The sequence below is a fragment of the Schistocerca piceifrons genome, chromosome 3, assembly GCF_021461385.2.
Source record: "Schistocerca piceifrons isolate TAMUIC-IGC-003096 chromosome 3, iqSchPice1.1, whole genome shotgun sequence".
Taxonomy (NCBI): Eukaryota; Metazoa; Arthropoda; class Insecta; order Orthoptera; family Acrididae; genus Schistocerca; species Schistocerca piceifrons.
In genome coordinates, this window is record NC_060140.1 from 357,488,616 (window position 1) to 357,512,696 (window position 24,081).

Below are 24,081 nucleotides of genomic sequence, written 5' to 3' on the forward strand. Positions count from 1 at the left end.
TTGGTTTGCATTGACCAGGAATACAAGCTGGCTTGCAAGGAGGACAGCCGACGCTCTTGGCGTGCTGAAGGTCTTTATTGAACCAGTAAGATCATTTTAAACGTGAAGAAATTTTTAAGATTTAAAACAGAAAGAAAAAGGAGAAGAGAAAAAAAATCCAAGTTGTAGAATATAGCACGAGTAGAATATAGCGTGAGAAGCCAGCCATAGAAAGCATCTTTGGAGACAGAGAAGATAAGATACAAGGAGGACTCACAAAAAAAAAAGAAAAAGCGTAAGAAAGTAGGCTACGTCGCTCAGGCACGCATGTGCGACGACGTTGATTTTGAAGGTTCTGACCACCTTCTCTAACACAAAAACTGATTAAAGTTCTCATCGATAGAATTTGAACGATGTCACACGACTTCCTCACAGATACATTGACGTAAAAATTACGAAGAGACATGATCGAAAAAAAAGAAGATAAAGAAGGAGGTAAGACGATTCGGATTCTTGTGGTGGAAAAGAATTTTTGTCCCAGCATTCAGCTGGCAATGGAAGGAGAGGCTGTACTATCAATTTTCATGATTATGAGAAATGCGCCAATATTATGGATTAAAATTCTAACATCTCTGTAGTGTCATATGACTTGATGTAATGTGACACTGTTGATGCTGATCCGTGCATCAAATGGAGAAGTTAAGCCCTTCGGCCCCCGAGGGGCTGTTCGAGAGCAGTAGGCTGTGTGCCGAGGCCAGCTTTCACCCTCTTTCGTATTTCATCATCAATCAACACAAACTTGACAGCAAACTGCACAATTTCTTTACAGTCACCTGCAATCAGTAGATACACCCAGCACACAACTCCTACACTTCACGAAGGGAGTGTGTCATAGCGTGTGATGCAACGAAAAACGTCCGCCATTAGGCGGCTGAAGTTAATCGTCAGCGTCTCCTGACCAACCAGATTAAACGATGTGCTGCCACTACCATGGAAAAAGTGGAAAATTAAGTGGGCTGATATGATGAGAAATATGAAGATACTCTGCAGAATCGACGAAGAAAGGAATCTGTCGAAAAAAAAGTACACAAAAGAAGGAGATGGGTGACAGAACATGTGTCGAGACGTCATAGCTTCCACGATACCACAAGGGGGCGGTAAAGAGTAAATTTTGCAGGAAAAAAGAGAAATCGCAACGTATTAGAAAATATTAGAAGACGTTCGTTGTTAATCATATTCTGAGATGAAGAGACGCTGACAGGAGAGGAATTCGCACCGATTAATGTTAAATCAGTCAGAGCACTAATAAAAAAGGGTGTACCTTCCTTCTACGAACCGAGACGTGGGTCAACCCTTCAGCTCAAATTATTGGTGCGGGCACTAGTTAGGTGTCTGCAGAGTTCTCCATTTAGGTAATCTGTGTTTCTGGCAGCCGCTGTGTTGGTCATTAAGACGAGCTGGTGCAGAATGTCGGAACAACGAAGCAGGGTATTGCTACTGTCTTCTGTCTGGACCGGCGGCGTTAGACCTTGGCGCATGTCAGAGCTAGCCGGGACCTTATCTGGCGCCGCCTGACTGAAGACTGTCCCGCTGCACAGCTAGCTCCGAGACGACCCATTCTGTGCTAACAGCATAGCGTTACAAAGTTTCTTGAGCTCTCTCGGCAACACGACTGCTGCGTATACAGAAAGTAGTTCAGTTATCAAATACGTTTACCTGTTATACGTCTACTACACTGCGATTAATCTTATCCATAATAGATGTTAGAGGACACGTGGCTATATATGTACACATATTGCAGATTAAAATTACCCGCCGCGATTTTGTTTCTATATGTAAAGGGTAACGTCTGTAGGGATTTTGATACGGTTTTTACTAATAGACAGACAGATTCACGAGAAAGGTGTGTGTATGAAATTTATAACTATAGTAAGTAATTTTAAAACTAGTGCAGTCAGAGCAAAAGTAATTATACGTAATTGATTGACCATCTATATAGTAGAACACAGATATGTACATACTGGTGTTGCGAAATTTTAAAATACACAACTTAATGAAATGTCTGATAGTCCGCAATAGCTCTAGTTTTTGAAGTCGATTAGAGATTCAAACAACTGGTTTCGCAACATTTGAGTTGCATCTTTTGGTGTACTGCCGTACAGAAATTTTCTAAATTAATACTTTGATAATCGGATCATGAAGTTATCAGACATATTTTCAAAGTACTGAGTGAATATATTCGAAAAGGAAGAAAATATTACCCATTTGGTTAGAGAACCAGGTGAGAATCACGTACGCCCCACAAGAACGGGTCTATCCGTATATAACAAATGAGATATGTAATATCATACCAAAAGAAGGTTAGCTACAGTTCTTTGTCGTATGGTATCGGAAGCTATTACGGAATGCCTCAGAATACCAGTTAGCTTGGCTAGACAAAGTCGTCAGCTTTCTTCGATTGGTATAACCATCATCAGTGGTGAATGTACAGTCTACAAGGGTTGTCCACAAAGTAATGCACATAATGTATTTTCTTCAACAATTCTTTATTGAACATAATAAGAATTGCACAAAGGAAAGAATGGTGTTTTATCTACAGAACCTATTTTTACACATAATCTCCATCCAGTTGTATGGCCTTACTCCAGCGTGTAACAAGGGCGTGTATGCCCTGCCGGTACCAATCCTTGTCCTGGTGGCGGAGCCAGTGTTTCATTGTGTGAATCACCTCTTCATCGTCCTCAAAATGTCTTCAACGAATGGCATCCTTTAATGGCCCAAACGAAGCCCGAGAGGACCAGGTCATGTATGTCAGGTGTGATAGCCTTGGGTGGTCTCCCCGACCGCTGCAAATCTTGGAGCTCCACTGAACCGCATTCTGATGATCTCACCTTCCTTGTCCAGCGACTAACTGTGCTTCTGTCAACAGGAGATGCTCCATAGACTTTGCACAAGCGTTTGTGAATATTCCCCACAATTTCTTTCTCTGCAGTGCGAAATTAAATGACAGCATGCTACTTGTAACGTATATCACCTACAGTCACCATTTTGAAACTGTCCTGCACTTACGCTATCTGCCGGAAGTGACGGAAACTTGGCGAGTTCACTCATGCGACTTAAGATAATACATACGTAACGTGTAGCATTCGTGTCATTGTTTTTATTGTTTTTGGCTGAGGAAAAAAATGCGTTGTATTACTTTCTGGGCAACCATCGTATAAAAGGTAAGGAATTGAATTAGGAATAAAAAACTGATCCTTGACTAAAAACAGTGAATCTGTAAATAAAACAGAAAAGGGATGGGAACATTCCCCTTTAATGAGGAACAAGTGAAAAAATCTAAACTAACCTGTGTTAAAATCGCGCCAAAATATGTTACAGTGGGCTTATGCCAAGTAAGGGACGACGCCTCTCCTAAATATTGCACAGGAAATTACATTGTCATGAAGTGATGAAGAATAAGAATTCCGGACAGTTATAATTAAACTTTACTTATTTATCACGGTATAACACGGAAAGTAAATACCGTACGAGTTACAAGCTTGGTAGCATTAATGTCCAGACAATGGGGGTGCATGATTTCCATGTGTCACAGCGCCACCGTTCTGTTCTAACTATGACTAACTGGTGCCGTGATCAGTCATCGTGATTCATAGTCTCACACACCTGACCAGTCGCAGTGCACTTGTTAACGTGTCAACACGAGCTTGGACAAAATGAGTAGGGCATTATTGGTGAAACACTATTATCAAAATAACAGTGATGCTGCAGCTTCGCTTTGAAAATATCGCCGGCTGAAAGGATTGCGGAAGAGTCCTCTTCGTTGACAAGCTGTGCGGAATGTGATGAAGTAGTTCGAATCAACTGGAGAACTGGGCGTCGCTCCGGGAAGAGGCTAACGATGGGTTGCACCGCCGGTGGTAGATGAAATCACTGTTGCTATGGCAGACAACGCAGCGCACAATTCCCCATCGTCAGGCAATGCGCGTGCTGTGTCACGACAGTTGTAAATCACGTGGTTCATTGCACGGAAGGTGCTTCGAACCATTCTCAAATGGCCTCAGTATAAAATCCCTGTCGTACAGCAGCTTGCGCCATAGGACGCTCAACGACGTGTTGACCTCCCTCTCCACTTTCTCGCTAGGATTGAACTTGACGATGACTGGCCCTGGACCATACTGTGGACAGACGAAGCTCATTTTTCTGTGAAGGGTGAAGTGAACACAAAGAAATACCGAGTGTGGGGATCTTCACCTCCAGTCACTGTGCATGAAGTCCCTCTGTTTGGCGAACGTGTCACCGTATGATGTTGCTTCACGTTCATCATTGGTCCATTATTTTTTGAACAGGTTGGCGTTTAAGGACGAAAGATGTGCAGTGTGAGGGAGCAGTGTTAATGCGATATGCTTCTCCAGCATGTCATACTCGTTTGGCAATAAATATATAAATTCACACCCGCCATACAGTTTTCATGGAAGATGGGGCCCGATCGCAGAACGCTCATGAAGTTCACTTGTACGAAACACATTTGGAAACGATCAACTTATCAACCGATTGTTTCCAAATGCTTGGCCGGCGCTTGATCTTACTCCCTTTGATTTCGGGTTGTGGGGATACTTGAAGGTCAGGATTTACAAGAGGAACATTAACACATGTGCTTATATGAAGCGCAGCATGTCAAGGGAGGTAGCCAGCATACCTACGGACATGCTTCGTTCTGCTATGCAGAATGTAATTCTGAGCTTTCAGACTTTTGTGGACATTGTTGTGCGCCATACTGAGCCCCTTTTGTACAATAATAGTAAGGGTTTGTAATGATATGATGTACCTGATGTACCGTAGCAGCGCGTTAAAATGTTTCAATTGAATTAATTCTGCATTATTTCTCTTCCCAATGCCCTTGACGTTAATGCTACAAAGTTTGGTACTCGTATGGTAATTAGTTTCTGTGTTATAATGTGTTAAATAAACACTCCGTCTTCAGGCCACGAGTGGCCTACCGGGACCATCCGACCGCCGTGTCATCTTCAGAAGGATGCAGATAGAAGGGGCGTGGGGTCAGCACACCGCTCTCCCAGTCGTTATGATGGTATTCTGGATCGAAGCCGCTACTATTCGGTCGAGTGGCTCCTCAATTGGCATCACGAGGTTGATTGCTCCCCGAAAAATGGCAACAGCGCATGGCGGCCTGGACGGTCGCCCATCCAAGTGCTGACCACGCCCGACAGCGCTTAACTTCGGTGATCTCACGGGAACCGGTGTAGCCACTGCGACAAGGCCGTTGCCATAACGAGTTAAATAGGGAAAGTTTAATTATAACCACTCGGTAAATGAAATTAATCATGAAAACTAATAAAATTAGTGTATAAAAATACACTGAAAAAATTATTTTGATCATGTTTTGGGTCTACCAATGATCGAAAGGAAGAAGATCACGCTGAAAATCAAACTTACCGGAAGCGAGACACCTGTGTGTGTTTGTCGCCAACATAATTGTGATCATAACAGCTGACTACACAATCTACGACCTACAAAGTCTGATGCCAGAGCGTGTGTGGTAGCTGCCGCTCGTTTAAAAGCTTTAATACCTTTATGTAAACATCTGTGCTATACCTTATGAGCGGTCAGTCAGTTATGTATGACACCAATAGTAATCATTTGTGTGTGACATACAGTCTGATTCAGCAGTCTGTAACACTATCATTTTATGAAACACGCGAAATTATAGGTGACCTTCATGAACCACGTGCGAGATTTTCGTCTCTCGACTACTACCTGCAAATTATTAGTCTTACAGAGAAAGTGAACAGGATGTTTCTGTAGGAAATTTAATCAGGTTTAATTTTGTACTGGGATACGTTTTCGCTAGTGGCCACGTTTCAGAGTTATTCAAGAAAAACGTACAAATGTGACCTTCAAACACACCTCCAGCCTCATACATCCCTTACCAGTCTGCATTTCTAGTATATTGATCGCGACACTCCTTGCTACCACTGTACAAAAATTTCACGCTACTCAAACTATTCCCTGTATTCAGACTTCTTCGGTTTCTGTTGATTGAGCTGTTACACTACCACCATAGTCGGCTCCTTTGTTAACGTCATTAATTTAAACAAGCCCGTGACGGAATGGAACAAAAACGACATTTGTAATCTTTACGCTACAGCTAATTACTTTGACAATTCGATCGAAGCTTAACACTTACATGCACAGTACCTGCGTAGTCAGAAGGTCTGACGAATACAACGGTGTAATTCTTTATTTCATGCTATTGAAATTTGTATAATAATCAGGCAAAATTTACACGTACGTCAGTTTGGCAATTTGAAAGTGCTCGACTAACCCGGTGGTATAATAAGGCCAGTCAATGAAGACGAGGAAATTTCTAATGTGGAAATTAGTTCTTGCAGTCACGTAGTTTTCTACAGTGGCAGGAACAAGTGCGATGAACAACATGCTAGAAATCTTGACCAGTAGGGACTGAGTGAGGGATAAGAGGTACGTTTGAAGGTAATTTTTGCACGTTATTCTTGAGTAAGTAGAAAACTACAAACTCTAGCGAAACCGTATCCCAGTTTTAAGTTTAACTACATTAAATTTCCTACAGAGAGGTCCTGTTCCTTTTCTTCTGTAGTACTAAATGTTTACGCATAGCGAGCGAGGGAATACGAAAATGTGGCGTGTGGTTTTTGAAGGCCAGATATAACATTGTGGGTGGGGACAGCTGACTTTCCCTGTGTGTGTTATCATACTCGTGGCAATGACGAGAGTTAAGATTTGGTCAGCTACAAACGAAGCAGTAACTTACAGGGAAAGCAGCAATGTTAACTCCAGTAGCGAAGCTTTACTGTAATATGTACCTAGTCTCCTGGTGAATTTTTATTTCTGTATGTGAAACCTAATCTCAGGAATCACTGTAGGGATGTTGATACAATTTTCGCTAATAGACTGAGTCACGAGGGAGGTTTGTGTGTACAGTTTATTACTGCTTCGTCAGACAAATCGTGTATTCAAAGATACTAGTGAGAAGTCGGGTCAGGTTGCTACTTGAATACAAATGCAGAAAACAGGAACCAGTAAGTTTGGAGCCTTTCCCGGCTTATCTTCAGACGGACTTCCGTAGCGCGATGATTTTGGTAGCATTGTAATTGGTAGCCATCTGGCAGCTTCCATTTGCTGGCGGTTTTATGGCGACGATCAATGTTTATATTTATATCGAAAAGTAATCCACCAGCAGCGCCTTACTTGTGACAATCGGTTCTTACGTTTGTGTTGATAAGTTTGTAATCTGTCGCCAGCAGGCCATTAAAATGGAAGCTGCCAGTTGGCTACTAACTGAAATGCACTCCATGTTGTTGCAAGGTAATATCCAGCATCGTGCCACGGAAACAGATATGAAACTCCCATGCCCCCCATCCGGAGACGAACCGAACAGACTCAGAACTAGTTTATGGGAATAAACAAATATTTCAAGACCTTACTGGTTGTTGTTATCAGTATTTATGTTACCTGCTATACTGTAGTTTGCTGCAGCTGAAATCAGTGAACTCTTACAAATACCTGGGTGTAGCATTTTGTATGGATTTTAAATGCATTGATCACATAGGGTCACTAGTAGACATAGCTGGTGACAGACTTTGGTTGATTAGTAGGTCACTGGGAAAAAACCGTTAGTCTACAAAGGAGACTGCTTATACTTGAGCTTCCAGTCTTAGAATGCTCTTCTAGTCTATGGGAGTCATACCAGTTACGACTAAGAGGGGATATTCAACATGTAAAATGAAGTGTTGCGCAAATCTTCACATGTGTGTTTGAGCCACGGAATAGCGGGCCAGGCGCAAAATTCATGAATATACTACAACCTTCTACGAGTACTTCTCGTAGGGACAGCGAAGACACGATTACAGTAATTACGGAGTGCATAGTCATAATCATTCACCAGCGCTCCATAGGGAAGAACCCGTAGTAATGAGTGGAATGGGAAGTAATCTAACCACTCACTTGGCACCGGTAGCTCAGTATGTATGTACGTATGTGTGTATATGCATATGTGCCTGTGCGTCACAAGATCATTGTACAGTGCTATTCGAAGAGAAGAAACAGTTTTCAAACATATATTGCTTCCACACTACAAAAGATGCATTCCAGGTTTCCTGGAAAGAGAAAAGTTCTCATTTTTATGCATTAAATATGAGCACCATGTGTTACACGACAAGTATCAAAACGGTGTCTCATTTCCTGACTCATACGAAGCTGCTGGTCTCTCGGTATCGAATTCAAAGCTTCAACAATCCGATGTCGCAGACTTTCAAGAGTGTCAGGCATAGGGGGGATAAAAATGCGATCTTTTACGTAACCTCGCAGATAAAAGTCGCAAGGTGTGAGGCCTGGAGATGTGGGAGGAACAGAAGATGAACTTCTTCGCCTGTAACCTCCCAGGTCTCCAGGCCCCATACCTGTGACTTTTGTATGTGGGGTTACGTAAAATACCACGTTTCTATCTCCACTATGTCCGACACTCTTGAAACTCAACGACATTGCATTGCTGAAACTGTGAATTCGATAACGAGAGACCATCTGCTTCGTGTGTGGCAGAAAATGAGTCACCGTTTTGATATTTGTCGTCCTCACATGACTGCATACAAATTTGAACTTTTCTCTTTCTATGAACGTTGTAATTGAGTTTCTGTCTTTTGCAGTTTGGAAGCAATAAATGTTTGAAATACGTTCCTTCTTTTTGAATAGCCCTCTACTATAACCACAAGCTGTATGGGAGCTAGGCTTTGCCTGCGGATAAGTAAACGACTGCATATGGAAGATTATATCCCCAATTATAGAGACGTTCATCCACACCGATGCCTCAAAGAAAGAATATAGATGTGGCTGGAGTGTAAAGTCCATACCAGCAAAGGCAAAAATGGCTTTGACAAATCAGAGATAATTACATTCTGATCATCCATGCATGCATCGTTATTCTCCCTGATTTTACATCAGCGATATAGTACTGCCAACTTTATAATGGACGAAATCGTCATCGCTAGCCATATCATGGGGGCCCCAAACCCCGAAGAATCTTATTGACAGTGACAACTGCTGCGAAAGCCTACGTTTAGACTTTCAACTACTAGTCAGGGTATTACTGCGTGCAATGTACTACATGCTTCGACATGCATTTAAGCGAGACTGCACAAAGTAGGTAGGTATGTCTCCATATACTGTCGGCGTGAAAGAAAAGTTTTCGCATCGAGCTGGTCATTCGATAATCTAATTGGAATGTTGGCTGATTGCAGAAGTTGGTGAAGTGAGTACTAGCAGACGTCCGTATTTTACAACGGCAGTATAATGGCCAATCGAACTGCGGTTTATAGTACGTAATTTATCGATTCTGTAGCACCTTACTAAACGCCATAAAGCATTTCAGTGGCCCCGCCGGTCTAGCGCCCGAGAGGGACGACCTGTTATTTACTAGGCTGCAACAGATCGTACAGTTGCATCGCGTACTTGGATTCAGCGAAAGGACTTGTTTGCAGCAAGACTACAGCGACAGTGTGATGACGTTTAAACTACCATGAACTGCCAGCAAAGAAACCACTGTTGTGTATTTCCTTGACGCGGTATTCTGGTTTGTAGCAAGTATAATTGAGTATTCCTCGGTCAGAAACGCACATATACCTTCTACTTATTAATCAGGTATTCTTGGGAGAGCAAGATGTCACTTTTGACAGAGTATATAATTTTGTTATGCTGATGATTACAGACATTCGTGAGAGTGAAGAGCAGGTAAAGTCTGAAGTGCAACACGAAGAAGCTTATTTGCCACTTAATACATTGCAGCTGTGTGGCTTCGAAGTGCCATTGTGAACAACAGTAGACAGATCGATGTCCTTTAAAAGTTTTTACGTGAAGCCGCGCGTACCGCAATCAACTTCTTGCCTGGAGATGAATGAGGGGTTTCCCTCCACTCGCGCAGGTCGGACGCGATCTGCTGGCGCTGCGTTCCACGCTCCGTCACGTGCGTAGCGTTACATAATTCAGGCGGCTCGCCGCGCGCCACGGTATATTGTTTTGCCCCGTCGTGCCATCCACAATGCCAACCGAATAGCTGCCCGTCACAAAAATGCCGCAGTCCACGGCGCGCCGCTGACCTTGCCGGTGCATTGACCGGCCGCCTTCACAGCGGAGTGGGGAGAATAATCTTTTGGTAGACAATGCACAGTGAAGAGCGTCTCGTTTATTTGTTTATAGGACTGGAATTAATCATTTCCTCCTGGAAGTATCACACCGTGAGTAAACAATTAACGTAAGTGGTCCCACGTCAGATGCGGTTTATCAACGTCTACATATATCCGTTGACTATTATCATCGTAAAACACGGAGAACAGCAAATAATAAAATTATACTCAATGTGGGTATTCAATATACAGGAAGAACACATGATTAAATTTGTCGCTGGTCTGTACACGGTACTACAATCTGTTACCACCTAGCTCTAACTAGGCTGGACATCGAGTCGAACTGAGCTTCGATAACAGGAGAGCGTTATTCACTGTTACTTCATATCTGTGTCAAAACTCATCAATCGTAATTGTTAACGAGTGGTGGCGTGCTGTTGTTGTTGTTGTTGTCTTCAGACCTGAGACTGGTTTGATGCAGCTCGCCATGCTACTCTATCCTGTGCAAGCTTCTTCATCTCCCAGTACCTACTGCAACCTACAGCCTTCTGAATCTGCTTAGTTTATTCATCTCTTGGTCTCCCTCTACGATTTTTCCCCTCCACTCTGCCCTCCAATGCTAAATTTGTGATCCCTCGATGTCCCAGAACATGTCCTACCAACCGATCCCTTCTTCTAGTCAACTTGTGCCACAAACTTCTCCCCAATTCTATTCAATACCTCCTCATTAGTTATGTGGTCTACCCATCTAATCTTCAGCATTCTTCTGTAGCACCACATTTCGAAAGCTTCTATTCTCTTCTTGTCCAAACTATTTATCGTCCACGTTTCACTTCCATACATGGCTACACTCCATACAAATACTTTCAGAAACGACTTCCTGACACTTAAATCTATACTCGATGTTAACAAATTTTTCTTCTTCAGAAACGCGTTCCTTGCCATTGCCAGTCTACATTTTATATCCTCTCTGCTTCGACCATCATCAGTTATTTTGCTCCCCAAATAGCAAAACTCCTTTACTACTTTAAGTGTCTCATTTCCTAATCTAATTCCCTCAGCATCACCAGACTTAATTCGACTATATTTCATTATCCTCGTTTTGCTTTTGTTGATGTTCATCTTATATCCTCCTTTCAAGACACTGCCCATTCCGTTCAACTGCTCTTCCAAGTCCGTTGCTGTCTCTGACAGAATTACAATGGCATCGGCGAACCTCAATGTTTTTATTTCTTCTCCATGGACTTTAATACCTACTCCGAATTTTTCTTTTGTTTCCTTTATTGCTTGCACAATATACATATTGAGTAACATCGGGGAGAGGCTACACCCTGTCTCACTCCCTTCCCAACCGCTGCTTCGCTTTGATGCTCCTCGACTCTTATAACTGTCATTTGGTTTCTGTACAAATTGTAAATAGCCTTTCGCTCCCTGTATTTTACCCCTGCCACCTTTAGAATTTGAAAGAGAGTATTCCAGTCAACATTGTCAAAAGCTTCCTCTAAGTCTACAAATGCTAGAAATGTAGGTTTGCCTTTCCTTAATCTATTTTCTAAGATAAGTCGTAGGGTCAGTATTCCCTCACGTGTTCCAACATTTCTGCGGAATCCAAACTGATCTTCGCCGAGGTCGGCTTCTACCAGTTTTTCCATTCGTCTGTAAAGAATTCGTGTTAGTATTGGTGGCATGCTATACTCTCTGAAAACTATAACCAGATGTTTACAATCAGTGAGAGGCCTGTAGATCATTGTAAATAATGTTCATTGTGACTGCCAGAATGAATTTATTGGTGGTATAAATGTTTGTTTTCCTCATTAGTTTTTTAGTGGTTTTATGCAGCTTGCGATGAATTCTTCTCCTGTACCAACTTCTTTTCCTCCGAGTAGCACTTATACCATCTTCGATTCCTTGTTGGATATACTTCAGTCTATGTGTTGAGCTACATGTTTTACCCTATGAAGGTCCCTCTACCACTATCCCTTGATGTCTTGGCATTTATCTTCTAATCGTCTCTATTCTTGTTGTCAGTTTATTTTACACGTCCCTCTCCTCCTGATTTAACGGGGAAACTCGCAATACCTTACTTTATCAACGTAACGAATTTTCACCATCCTCCTACAACACAATAACACAATCACTTCGATTCTCCTCTTTACCAGTTTCCCCACAGCCCGTAATTCACTTCCATACAACGCTGTGTTCCAAAAATATATTCTCAGAAATTATCTCCTGGCGATATTTGATCCCGGTGGATTTTTTTTGAACAGGATTTCCAGCGCTAGTCTGTTCTGTCCTCTTTGTCGGTCATGCGTTATTTCGCTTCCGAGATAGCAAAATTCCTTAAGTTCTCCCACGACGTGGTGCCCAATTTGGAAGTTAATTGTTGATTTTTAAGTTGTTTGTTGCTACTCCTCACCATTTTCATCGTTCTTCGATTTACTCTCAACCAGTTGTATGTACTCATTATGTTGTTCATTCCATTTAATTTCCACTGCAGTTTTTCGTCACTTTCACAGAGGATGGCAATGTATCATCGGATCGTATGATGGATATCCTTTCATCCTAGGTTTTAATCCTGCTTTTCTATCTATCTTGTATTTCCACCATTGCTTCTTTGGTACATAAATTGAACAGTAGGGGTGCAAGACTACGTCCCTGTTTTACATCATTCCTAATCCTATTCTTGAGCTTCCATTTTTCTTTTTCCCCTCTTGCTTCTTGTACATACTGTATATTACTTGTCTTTTCCTGTCGCTTATCGATATTTTTCAAAAAATTTGAACATTCTGCACCATCTTAAACTGTCAAATGCTTTTTATAGGTCGACAAATAATATGAACGTGTCTTGATTTTCCTTAAGCCTTGTTACCATTATCAAGCACAACGTCAGGTCTACCTCTCTAGTATCTTTTCTTTTCCTAAAGCCAGGCAGATCTATTAAATCGGACTGTCCCTTCCCCTCGTAGAGAGTATTTTAATATACCTTTTCCATCTATTTGCTCTGTCTTGTGCGTTTGAAAAAACCTGATACTGTTTAAAATGGCGTAATTCAATATTCACCCAGCCAGTGTGACCCAGCTATCAAGACCAATGAAGTAGCTGATGAAAAAGAGCGAAGTCATAAAGAGCACAGCAGACGGGATGGCTCTCTCATAAATGAAGCAAAAACTCAATGCTTTCCAAGCAGTTGCAGGAAAGACAATGGGTTCTCTTATAACACGTTCCTAATATAAGATTTTACGATGCGGGCATCCAGAGCCTAGCTGATAAATTTTAAATTTTCTAAATTTATTTTGTTAAAATCCCTTAAAAATCTTCTGGAAACCGCATTAGCTGTCGATAATTTTCTATTCCAAGGTTACACACGGGCGGTCTCTTGATGTTGCAGTCGCATCCTCAGGTGAAAAAATATACAAAACATACAATGTGTATTAGAGACAAATTAGTAATACCAAAAATGTGTGTACCTGAACCAGAAAAGGAGAGAGTGTAACACCCACATAGCAAATTTGATATTAGACCAATGAAACTGCACAGTGTCTCAGCGTTCGGATGCCACTTGTCTTTAGCATTGCCTGTAAAATGGGAGTTGTGTAATCCATAGAAACAAAACCAAGAGTTATCGTTTGTAGGACGTGTAACTGAACACAGCATGTCGCGTTTATAGATCTAAAGAGAAAGGAACATAGCGTAAGAGACCTGAAAAACCGTGGACACATTAACAAACTCAGAAGTAAAGGAATGATGGGTCATCAGTCTGCAAAACAGAGTAAAACAGGAAAGAAACACATGTATTGATTGTGGTTATGCCCGCAGCAGGAAGGTTGTACCTTCCCATGAAGGTGTAAACCCCACCAGCTGTTTGCGAAAACTGACGTCAGGAACTCTGCCGCGAGAGGACAAGTGAGAAGCAGTTTATTACTATGCAGGGCCGCTTGGTGTTCTGAAAGCCAAACATATGGTTTTCCTTGGCGCTATGCTCTGCTACCCCTGATTTCTCTGTGAGTCCCTAGGCGCACATGTGATGCGCTCCTCGCGGCGTTTTGACGTGCAGCGCTGCTTTTGCTCAGTGTATTATACGCCACATTCGCAGACGGTGCTGCTACATGCACCCGCCACCCCACGACAGCAATCTCATCCTCGTCTCCACTCGCCCACTGGATAGTACCAAGCCGCTGGTAATCAGGTGAACGAAAGGAAAGAAAGAAGGAAGATTAGTGTTTAAAACTCCGTCGATAAGTAGCTCATAAGAGATGAAGCGCTCGTTCGGATTTGGGCGGGATAGGGAAGGAAATCGTCCGCGCCCATTCAGAGGAACCATCACTGCATTTGTCTTAAATGAATTTAGAAGAAGCATAAAGAACTTAAATCTGGATGGCCGGATTCGGATTTCAAGCGTCGTCCTCCCGAATGCGAGTCCAATTGTCTGACCACTTTGCCATCTCGATCGGTAACCAGGCAGAGGTTGGCAGACCGTTACTATAAATACCACGGCATCCGCGGTATATCGATACTTCGTCTGAAGATGATGAGTATGACACCTTTCGAATCGTAGGGTGTTGAAATTCCCTGCCACCCGGCTGGAAACCCAGGAGCTGTTCTTCACCTTGTTGCTTGTTGAGTTATGCAGAGAGCCACACATTACAATAAACTCTCAAGTAAAACTCCACATGTGACCATCCTTGCCCAAACAATAGGAATATCAGCCGTCACAGACCAAAAACGCGAAGGGCGCGGTTGGCACGGAAGGAAAACCATGTCCCGGGGCTCAGCACGTAGCGGGCGTTGACGTCGTCTCTGTAATTCTTTCTCGCCCTCCACAGCCTCGCCTTGGAGGGGTACAAGCCTTTTCAGCGGTCCCCGGGCCGCCAGACACGGCCAAAGCCAATAACGCCACCCACTCTGTGAGTGACCGTTTTAGGAGCGTGGCGCGGCGTGGCCCTTCAGCCTATATTGGTTCTTTTAGGGCAGTCGGATTCATTTTCCCGTCGGCTGCGCGTCTGCGCTCGCTGCGGCCGGTCCATTCGGCCACGGCGGCAGACAACGGCGCGATCTCCGCCCCGTCCATTTATTACTGTCTCTCCCGCGGCCCCGCAGTTCCTAATTACAGGCAGCGGCTGCGCGGAATCCGAAGCTCCGCCTGCGTAGGTATCCTCTTCTGCTTATCTGCTTGTACGGCACAAAGAAACCGGGGCAGTTCCCTGCTGAACGACCCAGATAATGAATACATGGAATTACTCGGCGTAGTTAATGAAAGTTTCTGTATTACCGTAATCAAATTCCGAGCGAATTTAGCTGGGGAATATGAGATATTGCAAGCGTTGCGGAACGACTTTGTCTGCCCATTTTACTTACGACTGGGTTTCCATTTTATGTATATCGTAACGAGTATGCATTCTAATTACTCTTTCCTTTAAGTCTACAATATGTGGAGATAAAATGTCAAAGAGTAAATTAGCACTGATTCGACTGCTGCTGTCATTGGGGACCCCTTTTCATTTGGTATAACTTATTCAGTCTGTGAAAACCCTTATATGGCGTGCTGCGTCAAGTTTCTGAAGCAACCAAGAGAGGAACCACTTCCACACTGTACACAGAAGACATTCATTAATGAACGCCTTGCGTGGTTTCAGCATTGTCAGGTGTTTGCAGGTTTTCAGTCTTGGAGGAGACGATATTTTCTGTAGATTGTGGTAGAGCCTCACCCTTTCCATTCAATTACATCTGAGTAGAAACTAAATTTCTATTTAATACAGCATGTAGCTGTCTTTCAGAATCACTTTCGGATGAAAATACCTTCTAGACTTCTGCTTTAACAATGCTACTTGGCAATGTTAGACCTGAACGTATCCTTTAGTTTTCCTTTAACATACTGTTTAAATGCAAAGAAACATGTGTTGCAAGCTAGGATGCAGCGTACATCAAAATAACGAAAATATTACTTTGCTAAATGCTGCTTTTAGAGTGGTTGCAATAGAAATGACAGCGAAAAAGCAGCGGAAAGATATAATAATCCGCTTAGAACTACCGTAAGCAAAGTGCTTTATTTTGCTGAGCATTGAAGAGGAAGAAGACAGACTACAAATAGTCCGCGTCGGCTTTCTATCTAGAAGGAGAATTCGAAATTTCGTATCTTAGTACCATTGACAGAATCTGATGTTTGTACTTCACAAACATGTCAGACGAATATGTCCTCAATATGACACACATTATTTATGGAATTGCTCCTCCATACAATGAAATACGGGGAACAATAGCCTTTTATGACGAACATTTCAAAGGTTTCTTTGCACTCCTACATGTGTGAATCAAAAGCTACCTATTTTGATGTTCTGAATATTTACGTATCATTCATTTCTAATAACTAGTTTTCATAGTTTAAATCGTCTACCCTCTCCCATTTTTGATAGTTTCCCTTTGTTTTAACACAGCCGGAAAAATCGTTTTATTTCCAAGATAACGTAACCACCGCTATATTTTCAATCGTATAAGTGTTTTATTAATTTATGAATCGAAATACACGTTATTGATTTCCCACAGTAATATTTATTTTACAGTTCGTTGTGAACCGGCTTTTGGCTGTAGAAGCCATCCTCAGACAACTTAAGACGAAGCAGATAGTCCATATAACATGAGCGAGAGTTTAAAGCTGTATAAAGATTGTTTTTCCATAGCTGAGTGAACAGTTTACGACTGTATATCTATACGAAGAACACAAATATATTTACAGCTTTCTTGTTTTCTCTAAAAAGCGTAATGCCATGAACAAATAAACCTTATGTTACATTATTCACAAAGATGAAAAGTATACGAAATAAAGCCGAAAACTCACATAAATGAGTACTGGAACATATTAATGTGTTATATGGACATAGTAAGTTGTTAACGTGATGAGCAAGAAAAAACGGAGGTGGTGTCAGAGGAGGGTAAGGAAAATGGTTTATGATGGTTTCCCAGCATATCTGTTTACACAGATGATGAAAGAAACAAATAATGCGAAAAGTTATTCTTGTTGATGGTACTTTCTTTCTATTCAAATAACGATGTACATTTGAATATATTAAGCGATGTTGGGTTTCTTTGTCTGTAAATAAACTTTTTTATCCTAAACGTTGTGGTTATGAAGTAAATAACATTTCAGCCAAACCTACTAACCTCATCCAGTCCTACGAGGCGCAGTGACACTGGATTTGTCTCCCGAACGGCGGCGGTTCTTGTCAGCAACCTGACGCCCATATTTACAGCATTCTTGATTTCCCTAAAACGCGTAATGCAAATGGGAGGAAGGTTCCTTTGATAATGACACGGTTGATTTCGATCCCCAACCTTAATGAAGACGAAAATGTGCTCCGTTTTCAATAAACTCGTTATCAATGGGATGTTAAGCCTAAATATTCCTTCCTTCCCTTTTTACGAGGAAATACTGTAATTTTCATTTCCTCTCACCCTTCCTAATTTTTACACGTCTACGTATGTACTCCAGTTAACATTCTCTGTAATCTATTAGAATACTCTAATTTTTATCTGGGCCAACAAGTTTTGCACTTGACTGCACCTTCCAACGATAAGTTATTGAACTGAATTTTCTGTCGATGATTGATAGAATATAACAATGTCTTTTAAAGAAAACCTTTCCTTATGTTTGGCAAAAAACAATTAACCGAATTGGTTGCCTCATTCAGTTATCACCTAAGTATGGTCTAAGATGCTGATCTCTAGGACCCAATCACATAAATAATTTTTTTTTCAGAACATCGTGAAAGTGTTTTTTTAATATATAATTAACTATTTCTTCGGATGTTTTAGATTTTGGTAAGATTATTATTACCTGTTGGTTTCGTTTGCCATGAGTACCTTTCCCACCAGTTTTTTCTAGTACCGTGTTTTTTAACTAGGTGTCTTTGTTACGTTCTCACCTAATCATAAAGATATTTGCATAAGTATCTTTCTTACATGGTTTGCTAGTACTGCTTAGAACAATGTTACGACTTAATTTTTAACAGCCTTTTGCAGCACTATGTTTCTAACGGTTGTAGTTTTGCCACTTCTGAGTTTCAGTTCCTTACACTACAGTGATCCAAACGTTTTTATGAATATTCATTCTCAATTACATATTAACTGTTGATACCAGTACAGCTCTTCTGCTAAAGAATGTCTTTTTCACCCCCATCACTCTGTTTCTTATGCCCTCCTCCTTTGTGTAGGCTGCTACGTACATAGTGAAATTAGGCCAGACTGCCTTAGTTTTATTCAAGTCTTCTTAATTTTGACTATTGGCGAGTCATTATCTTCGTTTTTTTAGTTTTATCTCCAAGGTCTTAGAATAGTTTTTTTATTGTAGTCTGTCACTTGCATATACAAAACCATTCAAACTTAAATATAGGAGAACGAAGTCATCTATGACGTTACAGTTATTTTGTAGCTAAACATTTGTCGTAGACCGTACACGTCATAATAATCACGTACCATATGTGATAATAATAACTCGCTAATATGTCTTATTAAGTAATTTTCGCATGGCCTTGAAAACGAACCATACCTATGAGCGAGGGTTGACTATCTTTGTCTGCAGTACAAACGCTATTAGAAAAAAGCATAGGGAGTAAGAAAATGGATGATGCACAATAGCATCAATCGAGAGTAAATTCTTACATTTATGATGTATGTATGCTACGCAGACTGAGGTGGTGAATGAAAATTTGTACCAAGGCCGGCATTCGAACCCAGGTCCCCTGCCCACTATACAGATGCGCAAACTAATATGCCACCTTGGGACAATGACTTCTCACAACTGCATAGACTACCTTAGCATGCCTCTCTCTTAAGTCCAAATTCCCATTTGCACCACAGCCAACTTTGTATTCCGCCTAAACTCAGTCTCCATATATGCATCATAGACGTCTGAGACTTGTAAAGCTCTCTGGGACCATATAGGTTCATTTGATCCTTAAATTTTATTTTGTTTAGGAAATAACGAATTGTATTAGACGCTCAGTCTGCTTCGTCGCACATCATTATGAGAAAGTACGCTACATGGATCGGATTTTGTCGCCGTGATCTCCATTGTAACTGCAATGCGAGGGAAGTAGCGAATAGTTGGGTGTAGTGTGTTTTCAAAATTTGTTGCAGGCTGCTGCATCCTTTGCAGTGGGAAAGGCGATCAATATACCACGACGAGAGGGCTCTGAGGAGTATCGGGCCGTGAACAACTTTCGCGTGTAAACAGGAGATAAATATTCCTCGATAATCTACGGGGCGGCTATAAATCAGTCATAAACGGAGAATCCCCTCCTGCTCCGTGTAGCGCCGAATCGGAATACTCTGCCGAGCCCGAGTTTTACAACGTATGCCGCCACCAGGATAAATATAGCATCGTTCTGGGAGATTTCTTTTTCAGCCAAAGAGAAGCCCTCGTAATGCGAGCAGCAAATTTTTGTGAACGGAGGTATATTTTGCTCTAGTTCGCTCCGCGAAATGTTGGTTCCATTCTCGTAGCACTGTTTTTATTTTATACGTATTTGGGTAACAATGAAGGGCTAGTAATTATAAATTCCTGCCTGTGTTATTTACTATTGTGTGCCGAAGACGACTTTTTTCAATTCTATGGATTAAAACTGAGTTAGAGAATCATCAGCCTGAGTTTGAAGAAAATTATTGCTATGTTAGCCTAACTGCACATTGTATTCAATTTTGACACATATGATAGTTCCTCATTGCCACGATATACAGAAATAAAAAAATGTACAGAATTATAAAACTAGGAAATACGAAATAGATTGAAAATAACAGAAAACAGCAACGGCAAGATTTATAAACATGAAAATGGGCCAGGTGTGAGTCGGAATCGCGCGATGATGGTTCAGTACAAACTTATTTATATATTTAGAGAGCTCACCTTTTATGGGAATCGAAAATCTCGACAATTTTTCTCTGTTATCGACGTTTTTACTGGCGAGATATCGGTCTCAGGGATTCCAAGATTTCCAAGAATGTTTTAGTTTCAATAATATGAATAAGACAAAGTCATGCAGGAGGCAGGTGACCATTATCAGTTGTTCTTCATCCAGGCCGACTGGGTCGCAATGGTATAAAAATTAAACATCAAACAGGGAATGACATTATTGCTCATTTGACAAGTTTCGGGATTAAACAATCATCAGAAATCCAGGAGTCGTTACCGCACACAGATACGGCATTTAGAGTTGTATGTGAGACAAAATTTCTTCTGCAAATGTTTGTTTCGCATACCACTTGAAACGTAATATTTACATGCAGTAACTGCTCGTGTTACCTGATGAGGAATTTGCGAGTTGCAAAATAAGTGACATAAATGGCTGTACGTTTTGATTGTATTGACGCAAAAGCTAACATTTGTTACACCAGCAAGAGGCCATAGACCTTACTATGAGACGTGATATAAATTTCAACTCGATACGTGCACCCGTACATGAGAAATAAGGGGTCTTGACAGACGGATGGACAGACAAACAGTCTGATAACAAATAACAGTTTTTTCGTATGATAAGCGACAAATTTAGTTTCAGAACTTTTCCCTTTGGTTGTACTGTGGAACCTCCCTTTTTGCCAAATTTCATGACCTTAGATCAAGAGGAGGTACCCCATAGGTTTTGATGATTGAGTTTGCAAGCATCAAAATATGTGATGTAAATGGCCGTAACTTTCGATTCCATTGACTAAGAAGCTTCAATTTTTAACACATCAGTTTGTTGTTGTTGTTGTTGTGGTCTTCAGTCCTGAGACTGGTTTGATGCAGCTCTCCATGCTGCTCTATCCTGTGCAAGCTTTTTCATCTCCCAGTACCTACTGCAACCTACATCCTTCTGAATCTGCTTAGTGTATTCATCTCTTGGTCTCCCTCTACGATTTTTACCCTCCACGCTGCCCTCCAATACTAAATTGGTGATCCCTTGATGCCTCAGAACATGTCCTACCAACCGATCCCTTCTTCTGGTCAAGTTGTGCCACAAACATCTCTCCTCCCCAATCCTATTCACTACCTCCTCATTAGTTATGTGATCTACCCATCTAATCTTCAGCATTCTTCTGTAGCACCATATTTCGAAAGCTTCTATTCTCTTCTTGTCCAAACTATTTATCGTCCATGTTTCACTTCCATACATGGCTACACTCCATACGAATACTTTCAGAAATGACTTCCTGACACTTAAATCAATACTGGATGTTAACAAATTTTTCTTCTTCAGAAACGCTTTCCTTGCCATTGCCAACCTACATTTTATATCCTCTCTACTTCGACCGTCATCAGTTATTTTGCTCCCCAAATAGCAAAACTTCTTTACTACTTTAAGTGCCTCATTTCCAAATCTAATTCCCTCAGCATCACCCGACTTAATTAGACTACATTCCATTATCCTTGTTTTGCTTTTGTTGATGTTCATCTTACATCCTCCTTTCAAGACACTGTCCATTCCATTCAACTGCTCTTCCAAGTCCTTTGCTGTCTCTGACAGAATTACAATGTCATCGGCGAACCTCAAAGTTTTTATTTCTTCTCCATGAATTTTAATACCTACCCCGAATTTTTCTTTTGTGTCCTTTACTGCTTGCTCAATATACAGATTGAACAACATCGGGGAGAGGCTACAACCTTGTCTTACTCCCTTCCCAACCACTGCTTCCCTTTCATGTCCCTCGACTCTTATAACTGCCATCTGGTTTCTGTACAAATTGTAAATAGCCTTTCGCTCCCTGTATTTTACCCCTGCCACCTTTAGAATTTGAAAGAGAGTATTCCAGTCAACATTGTCAAAAGCTTTCTCTAAGTCTACAAATGCTAGAAACGTAGGTTTGCCTTTCCTTAATCTTTCTTCTAAGATAAGTCGCAAGGTCAGTATTGCCTCACGTGTTCCAGTGTTTCTACGGAATCCAAACTGATCTTTCCCGAGGTTGGCTTCTACTAGTTTTTCCATTCGTCTGTAAAGAATTCGTGTTAGTATTTTGCAGCTGTGACTTATTAAGCTGATAGTTCGGTAATTTTCACATCTGTCAACACCTGCTTTCTTTGGGATTGGAATTATTATATTCTTCTTGAAGTCTGAGGGTATTTCGCCTGTTTCATACATCTTGCTCACCAGATGGTAGAGTTTTGTCAGGACTGGCTCTCCCACGGCCGTCAGTAGTTCCAATGGAATATTCTCTACTCCGGGGGCCTTGTTTCGACTCAGGTCTTTCAGTGCTCTGTCAAACTCTTCACGCAGTATCGTATCTCCCATTTCATCTTCATCTACATCCTCTTCCATTTCCATAATATTGTCCTCAAGTACATCGCTCTTGTATAGACCCTCTATATACTCCTTCCACCTTTCTGCTTTCCCTTCTTTGCTTAGAACTGGGTTTCCATCTGAGCTCTTGATATTCATACAAGTCGTTCTCTTATCTCCAAAGGTCTCTTTAATTTTCCTGTAGGCGGTATCTATCTTACCCCTAGTGAGATAGGCCTCTACATCCTTACATTTGTCCTCTAGCCATCCCTGCTTAGCCATTTTGCACTTCCTGTCGATTTCATTTTTGAGACGTTTGTATTCCTTTTTGCCTGTTTCACTTACTGCATTTTTATATTTTCTCCTTTCATCAATTAAATTCAATATTTCTTCTGTTACCCAAGGATTTCTACTAGCCCTCGTCTTTTTACCTACTTGATCCTCTGCTGCCTTCACTACTTCATCCCTCAAAGCTACCCATTCTTCTTCTACTGTATTTATTTCCCCCATTCCTGTCAATTGCTCCCTTATGCTCTCCCTGAATCTCTGTACAACCTCTGTTCTACACTTGTGATGAAACTCTCATCTTGACCAAAATATATCTACTCTTTGCCTTCTTTACGCATATTTTTATTTTTGGCATTGCCAAAGGAACAGAACACTGTAGATACAAATTATTGCTTGAAACTCTGAACGCAAGGTGGATGCAATACTTTGTACCAAGTGTTCTGTTCCTTTAACTATAACGAAACGCCGAAACGCTTAAGGTAGAATTAAAATATATATTTTGCGTTCTAGAGGAGAGTTTCATTATATATCCATATTACATTAAATGTGTCGTAAGAAGCCGATAGGCCTGTTTTCGTCAGAGGGACGATGTCACTTGGTTCCTATGTCATGCAGGATGGCGTGTTATATTGCTTATCTTTATTATCTCAGAAAGTTTAAGTTCGTTATACACATGTGGTTTTTTTCCTTTTTGCAGTATGCGAGAGTTTTCAGCACACAACACAGTGCCTAATATTTTGCAAGTGCTGTGATTATGGATCTGAAGATTGCCACTGAACTGACTGAAACTGACTATCTATATAACTTGCGGTCTAGGCAATAAAGTGCTCTAAAAGGATATTTGAATCTCAAAGATTCTATATATTTCTCTGCATAAACTTCTAATCGAAATGGCAGCTGTATCAGCGGCTGAAGGCAGTTATTAATATTTAAATTTCATGAGATGTTGCTAACTGTGATCAGGCTTGAAAAATTTGCTGTCTTCAGCTTCAGTAGATGTGCCACAATTGGAAGAAGGTTGTATGTCCCACAAGCGCAACTGCGTGTGCCAAGATGGTTGTCCTGTGTTTCATTGCATTGCACAGTCAGTCTATTACTGCGAAGATAAAGCTTCTTTCTCTCCATAGGATGATATGTTATGTCTTTCAGTTCTTCTCTGGAATCCCAAACAATTACGTACGTACTATCTGCACTAAAATAAGGTATAACAGGTTTACAGTTGTCTGCCACTATTGTTGGCAACTTATTAATTTATAGTAGGAAAAAGAAACATGTCTACCTAAGGATCATTTTCAATTATAATAGCTTACTGTTCTCCATCTTTCAGGTAAGACTAAAATTAACTATATGCAGTATCTTTTGTTTCATAATTATCTGTTTGATATATACTGTGGTCGATA

The 24,081-nt window shown here is 41.2% G+C and overlaps 1 pseudogene; it reads right to left on the reverse strand.

Annotated features, from left to right (window-relative positions):
* Window positions 1–5,147: 5,147 nt before the first annotated feature.
* Window positions 5,148–5,265, reverse strand: LOC124791162 (annotated as a pseudogene).
* Window positions 5,266–24,081: the final 18,816 nt, after the last annotated feature.